Consider the following 18,499-nt stretch of genomic DNA (forward strand, 5'->3'; position numbering starts at 1 on the left):
GTAAATCACCGGAATAGTCATGCTGATAATGGCATCGTCAGCACTACACATCTTCGTCGCCATTTCAAAACTGTGCAGAAGGGTGCATAGGTTCCTGATCTGAGACCACTCCTCCAGCGTGATTTGCCCCACCTCTGAATCTCGTTGGCCCAGGCTATACGTCAGAACGTATTGCACCAGGGCTTGTCGGTGCTGCCACAGTCGCTGCAACATGTGCAGAGTTGAATTCCACCGGGTAGGCACATCGCATTTTAGCCGGTGAAGTGGCAGGCCCAACGACTTCTGTAGAGATGTAAGTCGCTGAGCTGCGGGATGCGAACGGCGGAAGTGAGCACACAGCGAAGGTGCCCTCTGCAGAAGGCCATCTAGTCTGGGATAGTGGGCTAAAAATTGCTGGACAACCAGGTTCAACACGTGAGCCATACAAGGCACGTGTGTGACATTGCCCCGGCGAAGGGCCGCACCCAGGTTTGCAGCATTGTCGCACACGGCCTTCCCTGGTTTCAGGTCCAGTGGAGACAACCATTCATGAAATTGGTTCTCCAGAGCTGACCACAACTCCTCAGCTGTGTGACTCACATTTCCCAGACATTTCAATGTAAAAACCGCCTGATGACGTTGAGCCCTACTGCCAGCATAGTAAGGAGGTGTGCAGGATCCCTTCTGCGCAGTTAGAAAGCTTGTGGCATGACCAGACAGGCTTTGGGTGCAGGTGGAAGACCGAGAGGAGGTTGAGGAGGCAGAAGCAGTGGAGGAACTTTGACATAAAGAGGATTGACGCACAACTCGTGGGGACGGCAAGACTTGGACAGCAGCCCCTTGTCCTGCTGTCACCATAGTTACCCAGTGCCCAGTCAGCGACATGTAACGCCCCTGTCCATGCCTACTCGTCCAAGTGTCTGTGGTGAAATGCACCCTGTCACACACAGAGTTTCTCAAAGAAGCGGTGATGTTGTGTGCGACATGCTGGTGGAGCGCAGGCACACCTTTCTTTGAGAAGTAGTGCCGACTGGGCATCTGGTACTGGGGCACTGCGACGGACATAAGGTCTCGAAAATCCTCTGTGTCCACCAGGCGGAAAGGCAGCATTTCTGTAGCCAAGAGCTTGCAGATGATGAAATTCAACCTCTTAGCTTTCTCATGGCTAGGAGGAAATGGTCTTTTACTTGTCCACATCTGAGGGACCGAGGGCTGGCTATTGTGCTTAGACGGGGTTGATAAGGGTGTCCCCGGCAAACTGCCGGTCTGTGAGGAAGATGCAGGCGGACATGTTAGGTTGCCTTGATCCAAAGGTGGTGCTATCGATGTCGGACAGCGCTCAACACCAGCTGGTGTTACCACCTCCAAAGAAAATGATGACCTGCCAATCACGCTGGCTGTTGCGGGTAAAGTGGTGGCAGGTCTGCGCCCCAAAACAGGTGTGACTGCTGTCCCCCCAGTCACAGAGGATGAAGAGGCCGCGGATGCACAAGATATGGCAGACGGTGATTGGCCCGGCCGGCTAGGCCGCATTGTAGCACACTGAGCTTCCCACTGCAACTTATGCTTCATGTCCATGTGCCGGTTCATGCATGAAGTACTCAAACTATGTATTTTTTGGCCTCTACTTAGCTTTTGCTGACAAATGTTACAGATAACACGAGTTGGGTCATCTTTATCGATCTGAAAAAATGCCCAGGCTATGCAAGGCTTAGCACCCATGCGACCTGAAGAGCCACCACGACTTGTGGTGAGAGGCAGAGTTGTGTTTGAGGATGCAGTTGTTGACGTGCTTCCAGTACTACGTCTCTGTCCAGGAAGGCGCAACCTGACCTCGTCGTCACTAGCATCTTCCTCCACCTCCTCTGCTGACCTCGTCTCTTGGCTGACTGTGGGTTGACAGTAAGTGGGATCTCCGACCTCATCATCATCACCCTGTGTGTTATCACACCCGTCGTCCTCAGAGCCAACCTGTTCCTGCCCTGACAAAAAACTAAAGTTATCGCTCCAATCAGGTATTTGAATCTTATCATCGTCTTCCTCATTGTCTCCACCAACAGGAGTTAAGGCCCCGTCACACATAACGAGATCGCTAGCGAGATCGCTGATGAGTCACGGTTTGATGACGCAATAGCGATCTCGCTAGCGATCTCGTTATGTCTAACAGGTAGCAACGATCAGGCCCCTGCTGTGAGATCGCTGATCGTTACAAAGCTTCCTGGACCATTCCTGGGTCGTTGCGCTCCCGCTGGGCAGTGTGCATCGCTGTATTTGACACCTTGTCAACGACCTCGCTAGCGATTCAGAACTGAGACACATTGAGGTGCATAAACTGGACTTTTCTGCGTTCATCGTCCCTGATTGGTGGTCGCTACTGCGTCCTTGTTTTTTTCAGATCCCACCAGCGTTCTCCGGCTGTGACTCCACTTTGAACAAATCAGACATCTTTAGCGAGGTAGGTATTGTTTGGGGTCTCATATGAGTTTCCATTTTTAATTCATTTATAGGACATCTACCAATTATCTGCTATCATTGCTCTTCAGGGAGGGAGGGCTTGGCTTCAATAGCGATCTCGTTAGCGATCTCGTTATGTGTGACGGGGCACCAGGACCGTTAAAATACTGGCAGCAGTTGTCGCAGCAGGTCTTCGCATCATGGGTGTTTCTGCCATGTCCCACTGGTTGAAGGCCTGCAATTGCAGGATCGTTTGCACGCTATTCACCGAGCTCCACTTCCCCATTGGCTCGGTCCACAGAGTCCACAAAGCCAGGCGGACAGTACGTAATTGCATCACGTCGACGAAGAAAGTTTTGAAGCGTGCAACAGGCCAAAAGAACAGAGTCTATTGATTTAAGCTTCATGTTAATTGGCGTATGAAAAACTCTGAAGCGGTTGGCCACGACAGCGTGTCAGAAAACGTGCTGTGTGAGTGTGTGTGCACGAGACCCCTAAAATATCTGCCCATGCAAAAGCATATATATACAGATAGAAGCCAAGCCCTCCCTCCCTGAAGAGCAATGATAGCAGATAATTGGTAGATGTCCTATAAATGAATTAAAAATGGAAACTCATTTGAGACCCCAAACAATACCTACTTCGCTAAAGATGTCTGATTTGTTCAAAGTGGAGTCACAGCCGGAGAACGCTGGTGGGATCTGAAAAACAAGGACGCAGTAGCGACCACCAATCAGGGACGATGAACGCAGAAAAGTCCAATTTATGCACCTCAATGTGTCTCAGTTCTGAATCGCTAGCGAGGTCGTTGACAAGGTGTCAAATACAGCGATGCACACTGCCCAGCAGGAGCGCAACGACCCAGGAATGGTCCAGGAAGCTTTGTAACGATCAGCGATCTCACAGCAGGGGCCTGATCGTTGCTACCTGTCAGACATAACGAGATCGCTAGCGAGATCGCTATTGCGTCACCAAACCGTGACTCATCAGCGATCTCGCTAGCGATCTCGTTATGTGTGACGGGGCCTTTACAGTTTGGGAATGAGGGTCTACATTATGGTCAGAACCTTCTGCGTCTGGTCCTGGATCCGACTCATAAAGATTCTGGGCATCAGTGCAGATCATTTCCTCGTCTGGATTCACAGAAGCGCTGGAGTCGACCTCTGATTCCCAGGCTATAGTATGAGTAAACAGCTCTGCAGACTCAACCATCTGTTCTACCTCATACTCAGACGGGCAGCTGGAGATTTGGGAGCTGTGAGGAAGCAAGTGCGATTTGGGTGACACCTTTGAGGACTGGAGTATTTGTGATGTTGAAGTTGATGTGGAGGAGAGCCCACTTAAAGGAGCACTTGATATCCGTTGAAGCACCTGCTGTTTTTGTGCCTCATCTGGAATTTGTAGCGATTGGCGTGGCCGTAAGAAAGGGATCTTATCACATTGTCCGCTAAAAGAAGTAGACATTTTAGTTTGGCTGGAAGATGGTCTTTCTTCTGCACCTACCCCACGGACACAACCTTTTTTCCCCTTCCCAACACGCCTATTCCCCTTTCCACCAGCAGCAGGCCTTTTTCCACTCATTTTGGTGGTTAACTAATTCACAACTCTGGAGTTGTTTGCACAAAAAAACAATGGATGGTAACCGAGCAGAGCTGAGTGGCCAAACTGTGGTATTAGGCCAAAACTATTGGCTGGGCTAGATGCAGAAAAAAATTATTTTTAATTTGCAAGCTGATGGAGGTCAGTATAGATGGACTAATAGACCAAGTCCCACACACTGCTAGAAGCCCAAATATTTTTTCAGAGCTAGATGCAGAAAAAAATTATTTTTAATTTGCAACCTGATGGAGGTCAGTATAGATGGACTAATAGACCAAGTCCCACACACTGCTAGAAGCCCAAATATTTTTTCAGAGCTAGATGCAGAAAAAAATTATTTTTAATTTGCAACCTGATGGAGGTCAGTATAGATGGACTAATAGACCAAGTCCCACACACCGCTAGAAGCCCAAATATTTTTTCAGAGCTAGATGCAGAAAATTTTTTTATTCAATTTGCAACCTGATGGAGGTCAGTATAGATGGACTAATAGACCAAGTCCCACACACTGCTAGAAGCCCAAATATTTTTTCAGAGCTAGATGCAGAAAAAAATTATTTTTAATTTGCAACCTGATGGAGGTCAGTATAGATGGACTAATATACCAAGTCCCACACACTGCTAGAAGCCCAAATATTTTTTCAGAGCTAGATGCAGAAAAAAATTATTTTTAATTTGCAACCTGATGGAGGTCAGTATAGATGGACTAATAGACCAAGTCCCACACACAGCTAGAAGCCCAATATTTTTTCAGAGCTAGATGCAGAAAAAAATTATATTCAGTTTGCAACCTGATGGAGGTCAGTATAGATGGACTAATAGAATGATGCTATGCCCAAAAGATTTTACTTCACTAGGTGCAGTAAAAAAATTGGTATTCTATACACAGGTGGTATATCTTGCAACACAGATAGGCTACTCCACTGACTAACACACTCTGCAATAGGCCAAAAAGGATTAGCTTTGCTAGATTCAGCCAAATGCTGTGAAAAAAACTTGCACAGCACTGGCACAGACCTGCCTGGCAAAAACTGATAGGAACTGATGTAACCTAGTCCTGAAAAGGACTCCAATTACAATTAGTCTTTATTCCCACAACCTATCTATTTAAGAGCACAGACCTGCCTGATAAAAGTCGTAGGAAATGCTGTAACCTAGTCCTTAAAAGGACTGCAATCACAACTATTCCCTACTCCCAAGCTATCTGTATATTTGTGCGAAAATTGGCTTGAAATTAACAAGGTATAGCGCACACAGCAACAGCGGTGCCGTCTAACACGCAGCTGCAGCAGTGAGAAAATGGTGGCGACGGGGAAAATGGCTTGGTCTTATAGGGCAAGGACATGTGACATACACTGCCAATCACACATGCCTTTGCTTGTGTGAAAAAAAGCACTTCGCTCCGTGTGTGCGCTGCTGATAGGCTGACAGATTGCACCTCCCCACTGCAAATGCGGGAAAGAGAAAAAAAAATGGAGATCTTCATTGTTCCTGCAGAGATCCATCCCCTGCCCCTCCCCCCGCCCCGCTGTACACTCAAACTGCGTATTAACATTAATTTTCATCATTACTGAGAAAAAATCCAGTTATGATTTTGGTGCACGAACAGTTATCGAACATAACCTCGAACAGCCGGATTTTTCTCAAATTGTTCGTGTTCGCCGACCGGCTCGAACACCGCCCAAAACAGCTCGAATTTGAGATTGGCGAACAGTTCGAGTAGAACAACGCTCATCTCTAGTCTTCATCTATCATCATTGCTTGAAGTCTAGAGTATGCTCATGTGAGGGTCCGGATAGCACAACCGTCCTATCATAGGGTTTACGTCGCCTGGCAGGAAGAAGACTGATATTGGAGAAAAGCACCATAGTGTCTTCACTCCAGTCATAAATGGGAGCAGTCAAGCCTCAAATGATCGTACATATTACATAGATGGCATGCTGATAATTAAAGGGTTGTTCCCCTAAAAAAACAGGTTATCCTCTATACATCACCTATTCTGCACAGGCCTGATCTTGGGATCACTAAGGATCCCACCAGCGGTTGCATCATCCCCCCAACGACCAGCAAGCCGTCCCTTATCGTATAGATAGAGGAGAACTTGGTGAATAAACCTTTAATAAATATTTGCATTAATGACCCTGTAAAGTTGTTACAAAGAGTCAATAAACAATGTGGAATATATTTGTAAATACTTTGTATCGATGAATATGACACATTATGTTACAGGCACTGTTCTGATTCGTCTCCCGTCCGGCTGAGATCCCACAATACACAATATTCCTGTCTACACCTAGGAGTCGCTTCCTCATCAGAGTGTTATATAATGCCTGGTGTGAACATGGCTCGTCTTATGATTTATCTCTACAGGTGAACAATTTCTTAGCCTATACTGCTAGTTTTTCACTTTGTCACATATTGGCCGCACAATACAGCCACATAGCACATTATAAGCCATAATATAGATTAAGATTTGAGCCATAATTATCAAAGATCCTCAAAATGTGGCTCTGTAATAGCAGAACTGGTGAATTTTCTATTTTGTATTCATTTTTTTATCCAGTTTGCACAGACACTGAACCAGCAGGGACTGCGAGACCAGAAATTAGAAAAGTATTTTCGAAATGTCTCAGCCTCCTTTGTAGTTACAGCGTATCATCATAATGTAAAGACTGAAAAATAATAATAATAATTTTCATTTTGCAGGTAAAATAAAAGCTTCAGTTACCTGTCAGAACGCGACTTCTCTTCCCGCAAAACACAATTACACAGTTTTTTAGGCTGCGCAGAAGCAAACAAATATTTGGATATTAGAACATGAAATGTTGCCCTTTCTCCGTCATCTGCGGATTTTGTTTACTAGGAGATGTGGAATAAAGCCGCTTTGTTTCCTTCCCGCGCTTCACAAATAATCATCCCAACAAATCTCTCTTTTATTTCACCGCTTTTATCTTCCTAACAAAAAAAAAGACGCGATTAAGAATAAAAATGATTTTGGATCAGAGCCAATCTTTTGTCACATTTATTCATAAGCCGATATCAATTTATGTAAAAAAAAAAATAGTTTATTTTTTGAGACTTTATTTTAATTGAGAAACATAAAACTTGCAGCGAATAAGTATGGACACTTTTATAATGAAAACTTTTCACCAGATAGGTCACTATAAAGCTGTTGAGTAGGACTTTATTACTGCTGGCCTTTTATTAAGGTATTTAATTAATGTTTGATTGGTGGTGGTCCTGCTTTCAGCACCCGCTGAACGAATGAGAGAGTCTTCCTTCTCTCCTCAGATACAGCGCCATCCTCACTGCTGTGGATGTGCCTGGTACTGCATCTGTCTCGTTCACTTAAGCTACAGTACCAGGTACCATCACCACCAATAAATTGCTGATGACCTGTCCTGTATACTCAATTAATGGGGTTATCCCGTTTCAAAGATTATTACTCCATTGGTTCAGGGACAAACAAATGATAGAATGAAAAAAAACTTGAGTTTTTCCTCTTGCTGCTGCTCTGGTCTTTGTTAATTGGCTGCAGTCATGTTGACACCACTGCAGCCAATCATTAGGCTAAGTGACCCTGGTGATTGATGTCACTGCTGCAGCTGGTCAACAAAAAATGTAGAAGTAGGGAGAGTTAGCGCTGGACTCCAATAACACTTTTATTTTTTCTTATGCCCCTGAGCCCATAGAGTATTAATCTTTGAAAGAGGTCAAAACCTTTAAGGTTCTGGAAAACCCCTTTAAGCAAATGGATACTGTACTAACAGTGTGACGTCCAATGTATGAAGCGCATCAGCTCCTCAACAATCAAGACCCCAGCTACTCGTTATTTTATGGATTCTCAGAAGAGCATTTAGTGGCTACAGTGTTTCTGTCACAGGGAGAAATGTAACAGATGGACGAGACAGAGAAGTTCAATGTGTGGATGGGTGGAGCAGAAAAAGTAACATGGGCTATATAAAAGGCAATAACAACCATTACTATCTGATTCTGGACTCGTTTGGTGGTGGTGACAATAAGAGACTTACTCCAAATTAGGGTTAAAGTGATACATAATTCATTAACATTTATGCAACGTCCTAAAATAACAACTGCACCCAATCTATGAAAAAACAGGAGAAATAGCGAGTATATATGGCATGAAATAGATCTTTATTTATAAATAATTAAAAAGCATCTATCAAAAGTTATAACACACTCAATCATCAAAATTTCAATCTTCAATAAGAAAGGTGCAAAACGTAGGAAAGACCATTGTGTCACCCAAATAGGTAGTCCCTAGTGGTATATGGAGTTCCAGCTAGAAGCTGGAATATGCACTGTACAATGATGTGCATAAAAATTACATCTAAAGTCAGAAAAATCCTACTTAACACTCAGTGTGGTGGGGAGCCAAAGGGGGGACAACAGTGATCAATTTCCCGGCAAAAAGGGAGCCCCGACGCGCGTTTCGCCGCTGGAACTGCATCCAATCTATGTAGTTAAAGGCGTTTTTCAGGGTTCAAAAAGTTGTGTTCCCAGAAGCAGTTTGTTATAAAAAAGAATAATCTGTGTATTCCTCACTTCTCTCCAACTCCAGCACAGAGTCTTCGCCATTACCCTGGTTCCTGTTTGTCTGCAGCACTGATGTCATATCAACAGCGCTGCAGCCAATCACTCAGTTCATCTAAATCTTACTATTGGCCTCCCTGGTTACTTGTTATTCCCCTGGGTGAATAATCATTTTCACAGACACATTTCAAAGTCAGTTTGTGACTTACTTTTCGTTCTTTAAACAAATCGATTATTTTTATCAAATCACAGATTTATTATTTTATTATCGAGTATTTTTTTGCTTATTTTTGTTCCGGCATTTTGTAACATATAATTGGACCATAGCAGATATTGTATAAATGACATTCAATAAGACATTTCTTGTAGTTGTAGATTTTGCGGTATTACACTGTTCTGTCCATTGATGGATTGGAGATTCATTGCAAAAACAGAATAATCTCAACACTGGAGATCGATCACATTAAACCTCAATGTGTCTGAACTGGAAAGTTATGGAAGAAACTTTGCAAAACGGATTTTGGTGTTTGCAAATCTTCCGCTATTACAGAACAGTACAGACTACAAGGGTTATTTATAGACTCAGCCATGACAATGTACCGGCCCGTTGTACCCTCTTGACCAAATCAGAGAATGTATACAAGCAGCTTATTGACAGACATTAATAAAAGATTTCACAGGAGCGGCCTCCAAGGAGCGATGCAAAGATCATTACTGTTTAAAGAGCAGATGAGTTTCATTCCATCAGTGACGAAGTGACACCATCACAGCGTCAGGGGTGATCCTGACACAAGGAGAAGCTGGAGAAGAAGCAGAAAAATGTTATTAAAATAGAAAAAATACCTGATCTAACAATTCTTGTAATCAATAATCTAATAACAAAAAGTAAACATCCAAAATAGAAAAATAAAATAATACACAAAACGTTCTCCCAAAAGTTTCCGTTTATCGGCATTTGCTGAAGGATCAATATCTACATAAATATTGGTATCAGGTGTCCACTTATATACAATAAGAATTATTTATTATCACCCCCGATAGGATAAGAATGATTTATCCTGAGCCTTTACCTCTAAGCTTACAGATACTCAATGACCATAAAAACCCTCCATGGATTTATTTTGCTACATATTTTCAAATCCTTTGTTATTTATAATATAATTGCCAACACTTCTGAATTTTCCAGGACTGTCCCAAATTTTTTAAACCAATCTATTTAAACTTGACCCTGTTCTGGTGCCAAGGAGCGTGAATTACCTAAGCATCGCCAATGTGGGTATGTTCAAAGTAATTTTCAGTGTTGCTGAGGAAGTTCTAAAGGTGACGCCTAAAAGTCCCTATTTTACCAAATGAGATTAGATCAATTATGACAACCTGTTAGGAGGGCGGTTGCAGACAGCTTTATTTTAATGGAACGCAACCGACCCTGGGGTCCGCGATGCAGCCTGAAAGACTGCTGCCGAACACTTTCCGGGTGGAAAGGCAACGACAACTTAAATGTTAAACCCTTCCGTGTTAATTCACACAGGAACAGGTAAAGCGGTACGCTCTATCTCCGTTAACTGCACGAAGGAGAGAGCGACCGGCGACGCACCTAACAAATATCTTAACCCTTCGTGTTAAGGCACACAGAAGAGTAAGACGGTTCGCACAATCTCCAAGAACAGCAGGGAGACGTGCGACCGTGGGAACAGCAGTAGCCCTGTCTTCGGTACAGGCGCTACGCTATAGGAGACGGCGCTAGTCTGTGGGTGTGATACCCGCCGGGTATTCGTGCACTCAGCCGGCGTGCTACTGGACTGAGAAGACCCGCTCTATATGTCTCAAGCTACCTGCTTGCATAAAGCTATGGCTCTAAGAGGAGCCCAAGAGTTTAAGCGTGCACACCACAAACAACCAGCTCAAATGGTCTGAGCGCGTCGCCATGTTTGTGGGCGGGCCTTTTAAAGACTAAGCCCTGCCCACCGACGCGCCATTGGTGACGTTACCCGTGGACCAATCAGGTGGTGCCAGGTCACCGGGTCAGGTGGGTGCCAAACCACCAATCATGATCCGCCAGGTCACGGACATGCTCAGTACGGCAAACTCTGGACTTAGACTCCGCAAGCCCTGTCTCTCTCTGCAACCCAGGCTTAACATTGTTAGGCACAACTACCTGGGAGATAAACAGTGCTCGCGGACCAGCTAGGCTTTGGGGCTGATGACAATGCTGAGCAGCATCAGCCCCAGCTGGACTGAAATGGGAGACCACAGAAGGTCCTGGACCCATTTTGAATCCAGCACCAGACCGACGCCTAACATTATCCCCCCCCTTAACATCTCCCTCCACTTGACAGTCATTTTTCTCCATGAGCCGGGGGGCAAAGATGTGGTCCAACGGGTCACAGAGAGTATTCACGAAACAGTGACCCCTCTGGTGGACAGGGTACCCTCTTTTACGACGGGAAGCAGTGACAACTGGTTCTCTATGCGTAGGATCCTTCACGGGTGACAGGGAGGAAGAACCCGCTGGTCTCTGGCGAAAAGCATTATCTCTCGCACAGACGGGACATGCGAGAACAAAGTCCTTGACGTCCTGGCGCCACCGGGGCCACCAATAGGACCGTAGAAGGGACTTAGTGGTACGTTTGACCCCCAGGTGAGCTCCGATCTTAGGGGCATGAGCCCAGGAGAGCACCATACTCCGTAGATTAGGGGAAATAAGCGTCATCCCCGACGGAACCGGGTTGGAGGACACAGCAGCCACCCTCTCTTCCTGAGAGTTCTTTGCGACATAAACTGACAAGGACCGGGTCCTAGAAACAGACAAAGAATCTGTACCGGATGTCGCAATGATAGGAGGACTAGAGACTACCATCCGGGTGACTTTGCCTAAACACTAAGATGCGCAATTCCCACTCCAGGAAGAAATTCTCCCCGTATTCCAGTCAATGTGTGGAGTATGACAACGTAACCAGGGGAAACCCAAGAACACCTCGTCTAATCCACCAGGAATAATAAGAAAAGAGATAACCTCCCGGTGGCCCTGAGGAAATGACACGGTGAGAGGGATCGACTGATGGGTGATTTGCACATCCAGGAGTGAACCATTGGCAACAGTAATGTTCATTGGACTAGAGAGTAGCTCAATAGGGATGGCATGCCTCTGGGCAAACGTAGATGATAAAAAGTTGCCATCAGCACCAGAATCCACCCACGCCTTGGCAGTGACTGCAGCTTTACCAAAGGACAGTGTCACATTATGTAATAATTTGGAGGAAGAAGTCACGGAATTAAATACACCACCTTCAACAGTGGTAAGACCTACTCGTTTCACTGACTGCTTGGAACCCTTATTTACGGGGCGCTCCAAGATATGTGCCGATCGGGAATGAGAGGAACTAGACTTAGACCGGGATATATCCGTAGCCTCAGGCTCCGGGTCGAGAGTCCTGGGTTTGAAAATGGGTCCAAAGGCGGATGGTGACAATAGATACTGAGGTTTGGCAACCTCAACCTCTAACTTTTGTTCTGCGTGACACAAGTCAATACGGTCAGCGAGAGATATTAACTCCTCCAGAGAGGTTGGGATTTCTCTAGTAGATAAAGCATCTTTAATATGCCCAGCCAGACCCTTCCAGAACACCGGGAAAAGCAACCGCTCAGACCAATCCAGTTCAGCCACTAGGGTTCTGAACTGGACGGCATAGTGGCTGGCGGTGGCTGAACCCTGGGCCAACGCAAGAAGCTTAAGAGCCGTATCATGCATGACCTGAGGACCCAGAAAAACACTTTATAGAGTCTTAAGGAATAGGCCCGCATTTATTACAACCGGGTCGTTCCGCTCCCATAGGGGAGTAGCCCACTCCAGAGCCCTGTGAGAGAGTAATGAGATGATATATCCCACTTTGGCTCTTTCGGAGGGGAAGCATGCTTCCATCATCTCCAAATGAATGGAGCATACATTAATAAAACCCCTGCAAAGTTTACTATCCCCAGAAAATTTCTCCGGGAGGGCAAACTGGGGTAATGGGGCACTTGCAGTGGTTGCCGCATTCACCGCAGCCGAGTTAATAATGTTGGCTGCTAGAGTAGCCGCCTAGGAAGCTACTGCAGTGATATCAGCGACCTGAGCAGTTTGTTCCAGAGATTTAAGTCTGGTCTCCAGTTGCTGTATGTACCGCTGCAGTTGTTTAGTGTCGGCCATGTTCGACAAGACCCTGGCGCTCAGATACTGCATCGCGGACCCCGGGGTCGGTTGCAGACATCTTTATTTTAATGGAAAGCAACCGACCCCGGGGTCCGCGATGCAGCCTGAAAGACTGCTGCCGAACACTTTCCGGGTGGAAAGGCAACGACAACTTAAATGTTAAACCCTTCCGTGTTAATTCACACAGGAACGGGTAAAGCGGTACGCTCTATCTCCGTTAACTGCACGGAGGAGAGAGCGACCGGCGACGCACCTAACAAATATCTTAACCCTTCGCGTTAAGGCACACGGAAGGGTAAGACGGTTCGCACAATCTCCAAGAACTGCAGGGAGACGTGCGACCGTGGGAGCAGTAGACCTGTCTTTGATACGGGCGCTACGCTATAGGGATTGGCGCTAAAGCGATTCACACAATCTCCAAGAACCGCAGGGAGACGTGTGACCGGACTTGGAGCAGTAGCCCTGTCTTCGGTACAGGCGCTACGCTATAGGAGACGGCGCTAGTATGTGGGTGTGATACCCGCCGGGTATTCGTGCACTCAGCCGGCGTGCTACCGGACTGAGCAGACCCGCTCTATATGGCTCAAGCTACCTGCCTGCATAAAGCTATGGCTCTGAGAGGAGCCCAAGAGTTTAAGAGTGCACACCACAAACAACCAGCTCAAATGGTATGAGCGCGTCGCCATGTTTGTGGGCGGGCCTTTTAAAGACTAAGCCCTGCCCACCGACGCGCCATTGGTGACGTTACCCGTGGACCAATCAGGCGGTGCCAGGTCACCGGGTCAGGTGGGTGCCAAACCACCAATCATGATTCGCCAGGTCACGGACATGCTCAGTACGGCAAACTCTGGACTTAGACTCCGCAAGCCCTGTCTCTCTCTGCAACCCAGGCTTAACATTGTTAGGCACAACTACCTGGGAGATAAGCAGTGCTCGCGGACCAGCTAGGCGTTGGGGCTGATGATGAAGCTGAGCAGCATCAACCCTGGCTGGACTGAAATGGAAGACAACAGATGGTCCTAGACCCATTTCGAATCCAGCACCAGACTGATGCCTAACACAACCAGTCTGGCCACTATTACAAGACATTAAAATGCTGTAAAGGCAGATAATATTTCCAAATTTGAGAAAATTGTCAAATTTAGATTCTCTTATTACTGGCAGCCATATTGAAAAGCCCAGTGCAGTGTTGAACCAGAACCAGAGTAACTGCCCAGATTTTGCCATGATAACTGGCATATAGCTTTGGGGGGTGCTAAAGAGGCAGTCGCATCTGGTTACTGGTGCCTGAGGGGGTCTAATAACTCCTCAGTCACATAAGAAGACACTAAAATTGCAAGTGGCACATGTTAGTTGTGGACTGTTGGGGTAGGACAATTAGGCAGTTTTGCATTGGGGTCTTTTAACCCTAGCATGCCTGACGTCACAAATCTACACTTTTACGTAATGGGGCCTTTTAGGCCACCGTGCTAATCATATGGAGAAATTCGCATAAATAACTTTTACAAGTTTATTTCAAAATCGCAAAATAAGATATAAAAAATGAACAACATTTTAATTATAATTTTATGTAAAAAATACCCCAAAACTTTTTTTTTTTCAAAATTTCAAACAAAGATATGAAAAACACACAAAGGTATATACATCTAGAGTAAACTAGCTGCAGCTACATTTCTTTTCTAACTTTTTCTTTTCAATTTTATTGGTCTTCCAAACAATTTTCGCATTATCTTTTCTGAAGAATGTTCTTTACAGACATTTTCCCCACAAGTGGTACAATATCGCTCAGTTTTCCTCTCTAAGTTTCTTGGACAAATAAAACACTGCTTTCATTTTCTTTCTCATGGCCCTGGAATATCCTGAAACTGTATGCCACACCGTTTCATTGCTTCTTTAGTTTGCTTTGGCAAGCATTTCATGTTGCTTCGCTCCATAATGTGAGGCATTACAAGTTCATGGCAAAGGTCCTTCAAGAATAGGCATCTCCTGTCCTTCCTCCTTGCATGGAATTCTGGATGAGTTTCTGCATAAATAATGAATGAATTCGGGGCTAAGATTGTAAAGTTTGGTGCAATTTGTGATAAATATGTTCCAGATATAACTGATAGGGGCTAATTTGTCTGTTTGGAACCTCGCTGCACGAGTTCACTTATCATCAAATCGAATGTTTCTTCTTATTTCCTCATATCTGTCCACTGCCATTGTGGCTTTATAGTGTGGATCAGAAAGTGGGTCCAGAAATAATTCTCTGATTGGAACATCATACGATTTTTGACTCCCTGCCAGCAGTAATAGTCCAATATATGCATAAAGTTCCTCTTTTGAGATATTTTTCCAGGACTTATTTTTTGCAGAAGCGATACGTCTTCCTTCTAGGTTTGAGCATAAAAGGACCTGTTCTGCAATATTGTCAGAAAAAAAAGTACAGAATACTTCTTTAGGGGAAAAGTACCTGGGACTTCCCACAGCTCCTTCAGCATGTCTCACAATATTATGACTTGGAGTATGTCCAACTAATGAAGGATTACTTCTTCAGGATCCACTGGATCCACTTCTTCATCATCAGAAGAATCACTGGATGAGAATGTTTGATTAGCTGGTGGCAGGTACTCTTCATCGGATAAAGATAGTAAGTACATCATCACTTTGAAACATAATTGCTTCAATCTCTTGGTCAGTCAGATGCTTGGAGGAAGACTGTGCCATTGCTGACTAGATGTTAGCAAACTAAAAGAGGGTTGTCCACTCTTTGCTAGTGTGTGACACGCTGTAAGGGTAAAGTGCCCTCTTCTTCCTCTCACCCTCAGCAGCTCTTACCTTTATACTTTCTTTTAGGTGATGAACAATTCTCTGGAATTTTGTGGCTCACAAGCTCTACCCTTAGCAAGCTTCTTATAGAAACAAAGAAACTGAAAATAAGTCAGACTTCCTCCCAACATCATATCATCACCGGTCCTTCAGCAATTAGCTCATAGTGTATACTGTCCTCAGTACTCTCTACTCAGCTCATTACTGTGTCCAGAAGGACCTGCGATGATGTCATGGCCGTATCACACCCTCCCAAAATCACATGACGTCCTCACATGGCATGATCTACCCCCTGGCCCCTCCACCAGCAACCCTGACTACAAATAAGGTAACTTGAGACACAAACATTGCTGAGTACATGATAATAATAGCAGGGGCCTAAAAGGCCCCCATTCCATACCGATGTGGTTTTCCCCAAAAAAGCATTGTTACACCAAAATTCCTATCAAGAAAATTCTATGCACAACTGGATATTACCAACAACGACATACTTGAGGAATACCTAGAATTTCAAAATTCTAACTAAAGTAATTTTGCAGATAATAGCAAAAAAGTAACAACCGGGGCCTAAAAGGCCCCCCGATACGCATTGTAGGCTTAACATTCGATTTCGATTTGATTTGACATTTTGTGGAACACTATAAGTAGTTAAGTGACTTTCAGATGTAACTAGAAGTTTTCTTGCTTACATCTACACTCTGAAAATTCATCCTTATGAATCCTGCTCGCAAAGCTGATAAACTTGTTACAAATATATCAATATAGAAAATCATCTATGAGCATAACTGTCCTATCAACCAACTTTGCATGAATCAATAGTGCAAGAAAATATAAGTGACTGTGTAACGTAATTTATCCGCTTCTTCCTCCATTTAGGAACCATTTATCCTCCCTGTGCCTCCTAAACTCACCATCCACTCCTAAAAATCTGTTCAAATTGGACTGCCAGCTCACTGAGCAATCGGTTTACACCTTCAATTATACTCTATAAAGAGGGGAGAAGAGGAGTAAGCAAAGTGAGAAAACAGACAATTAAAGACATTAAGAGATTGTGCTGAGCTTTCTACCAAATCATTAGAGCTGGATTCACATCTACACTGCTCAATACTGCTGTATAATTTCCTCATAGTTACATAGTTAGTAAAGCCGAATAAAGACTTGCGTCCATCAAGTTCGACCTGTTAGTTCTGTAATTGCTAAAGTTGATCCAGAGGAGGGCAAAAACCCCAAATGATTTGGCCAATCTTCACCTGAGGAAAAATTCCCTCCCGACTCTGAAACCAGCAGTCAGAATAAATCCCTGTATCAACCTACTATTTTATTCTATTTTTAAGTATTTGCAGAAATCTGCCTGGTATCTAGAAAAGCATCCAGTCCCCGCTTGAACTGGTGTAGTGAATCTGACATTACCGTCTCCTCACTCAGTGAATTCCATATTCTCACTGCTCTTACCGTAAAGAACCCCTTCCTATGCTGGTGCTGAAACCTTTTCTCTTCCAGTCTTAGTGAATGCCCTCTTGTTACCGTAATATCCCTCCTTTTGAACAAATCCCGGGCAAGATCTCTATACTGTCCCCTAACATATTTGTACACGTTTATTATGTCCCCCCTCAACCTTCTCTTTTCCAGGCTGAATAGTCCTAGTTTTGCCAACCTCTCTGGGTATTGCAGTCCCTCCATTCCCCTTATTAATTTTGTTGCCCTCCTTTGTACCTTTTCAAGCTCATTTATATCCTTTCTATATATTGGGGCCCATAACTGAGCACAGTATTCCAAGTGTGGTCTGACCAGTGCTTTGTACAGTGGAAGAACAATGTTCTCATCCTTTGCAGCTATACCTCTTCTGATACATCCCATTACCCTGTTTGCCCTTACAGCTGCGGCCTGACTTTGGGCACTCCAATTTAGTTTGCTATCAATCAAGATGCCCAAGTCCTTCTCCATCTCTGAATTCCCCAATGATTTCCCATTCAGTGAGTACTGGTGACTTCCATTTTTCCTTCCCATATGTATGACCTTACATTTCTCCTCGTTAAACCTCATTTGCCATTTAATGCTCCACCTACCCAGCTTATCCAAATCCCTCTGTAGGTCTGCACTGTCCTCTTTTGTATTAATTGTTTTACATAACTTTGTGTCGTCTGCAAATATTGATATTTTACTATTTATCCCGTTGACTATGTCGTTAATAAAGATATTAAATAACATTGGGCCTAGTACAGACCCCTGTGGTACCCCACTAGTGACGCTTACCCAATCTGAGTATATTCCATTTATAACCACCCTCTGCCTTCTATCCTTTAGCCAGTTAGCTACCCACTTGCAGACATTTTCCCCCAGCCCCATCATTCTCATTTTGTATACCAACCTATTATGTGGCACGCTATCGAACGCTTTTGAGAAGTCGAGATACACGACATCCACTGGTTCCCCCTGATCTACTCGAGAGCTAACCTCCTCGTAGAAGTCAATCAGGTTTGTTTGGCAGGAGCGATTCCTCATGAATCCATGTTGGTTCGGGGTTAATAGATTATTAGCATCAAGATGCTCCATGATTGCCTCTTTAATGAAGCCTTCAAAAATTTTGCCCACAACGGACGTCAGACTCACCGGCCGATAGTTTCCGGCGTCACTTTTCGCTCCCTTTTTGAATATTGGCACTACATTCGCCTGTCGCCAATCAAGTGGTACAGACCCAGTCTCAACAGAGTCCTTAAATATAAGATATAAGGGTCTGTCTATCACATTACTTAGTTCCCTTAGTTCTCCATGCTGCTGCTTCTCTCTGTGTTGAAATTAATGAACGAAAAGCAGGAATCCATCATCTTTTTGCTGCGTACTGGACATCTCATAGCAGCTAACCTACCCTCACTAGCTCAGAGTCAATTGCAAATTAGAGATAGAGCCCGCAGAGAA

Source organism: Phyllobates terribilis, unplaced genomic scaffold (assembly GCF_046119375.1).
Source record: "Phyllobates terribilis strain yellow unplaced genomic scaffold, ASM4611937v1 Scaffold_7__3_contigs__length_470593459, whole genome shotgun sequence".
NCBI classification, from domain to species: domain Eukaryota; kingdom Metazoa; phylum Chordata; class Amphibia; order Anura; family Dendrobatidae; genus Phyllobates; species Phyllobates terribilis.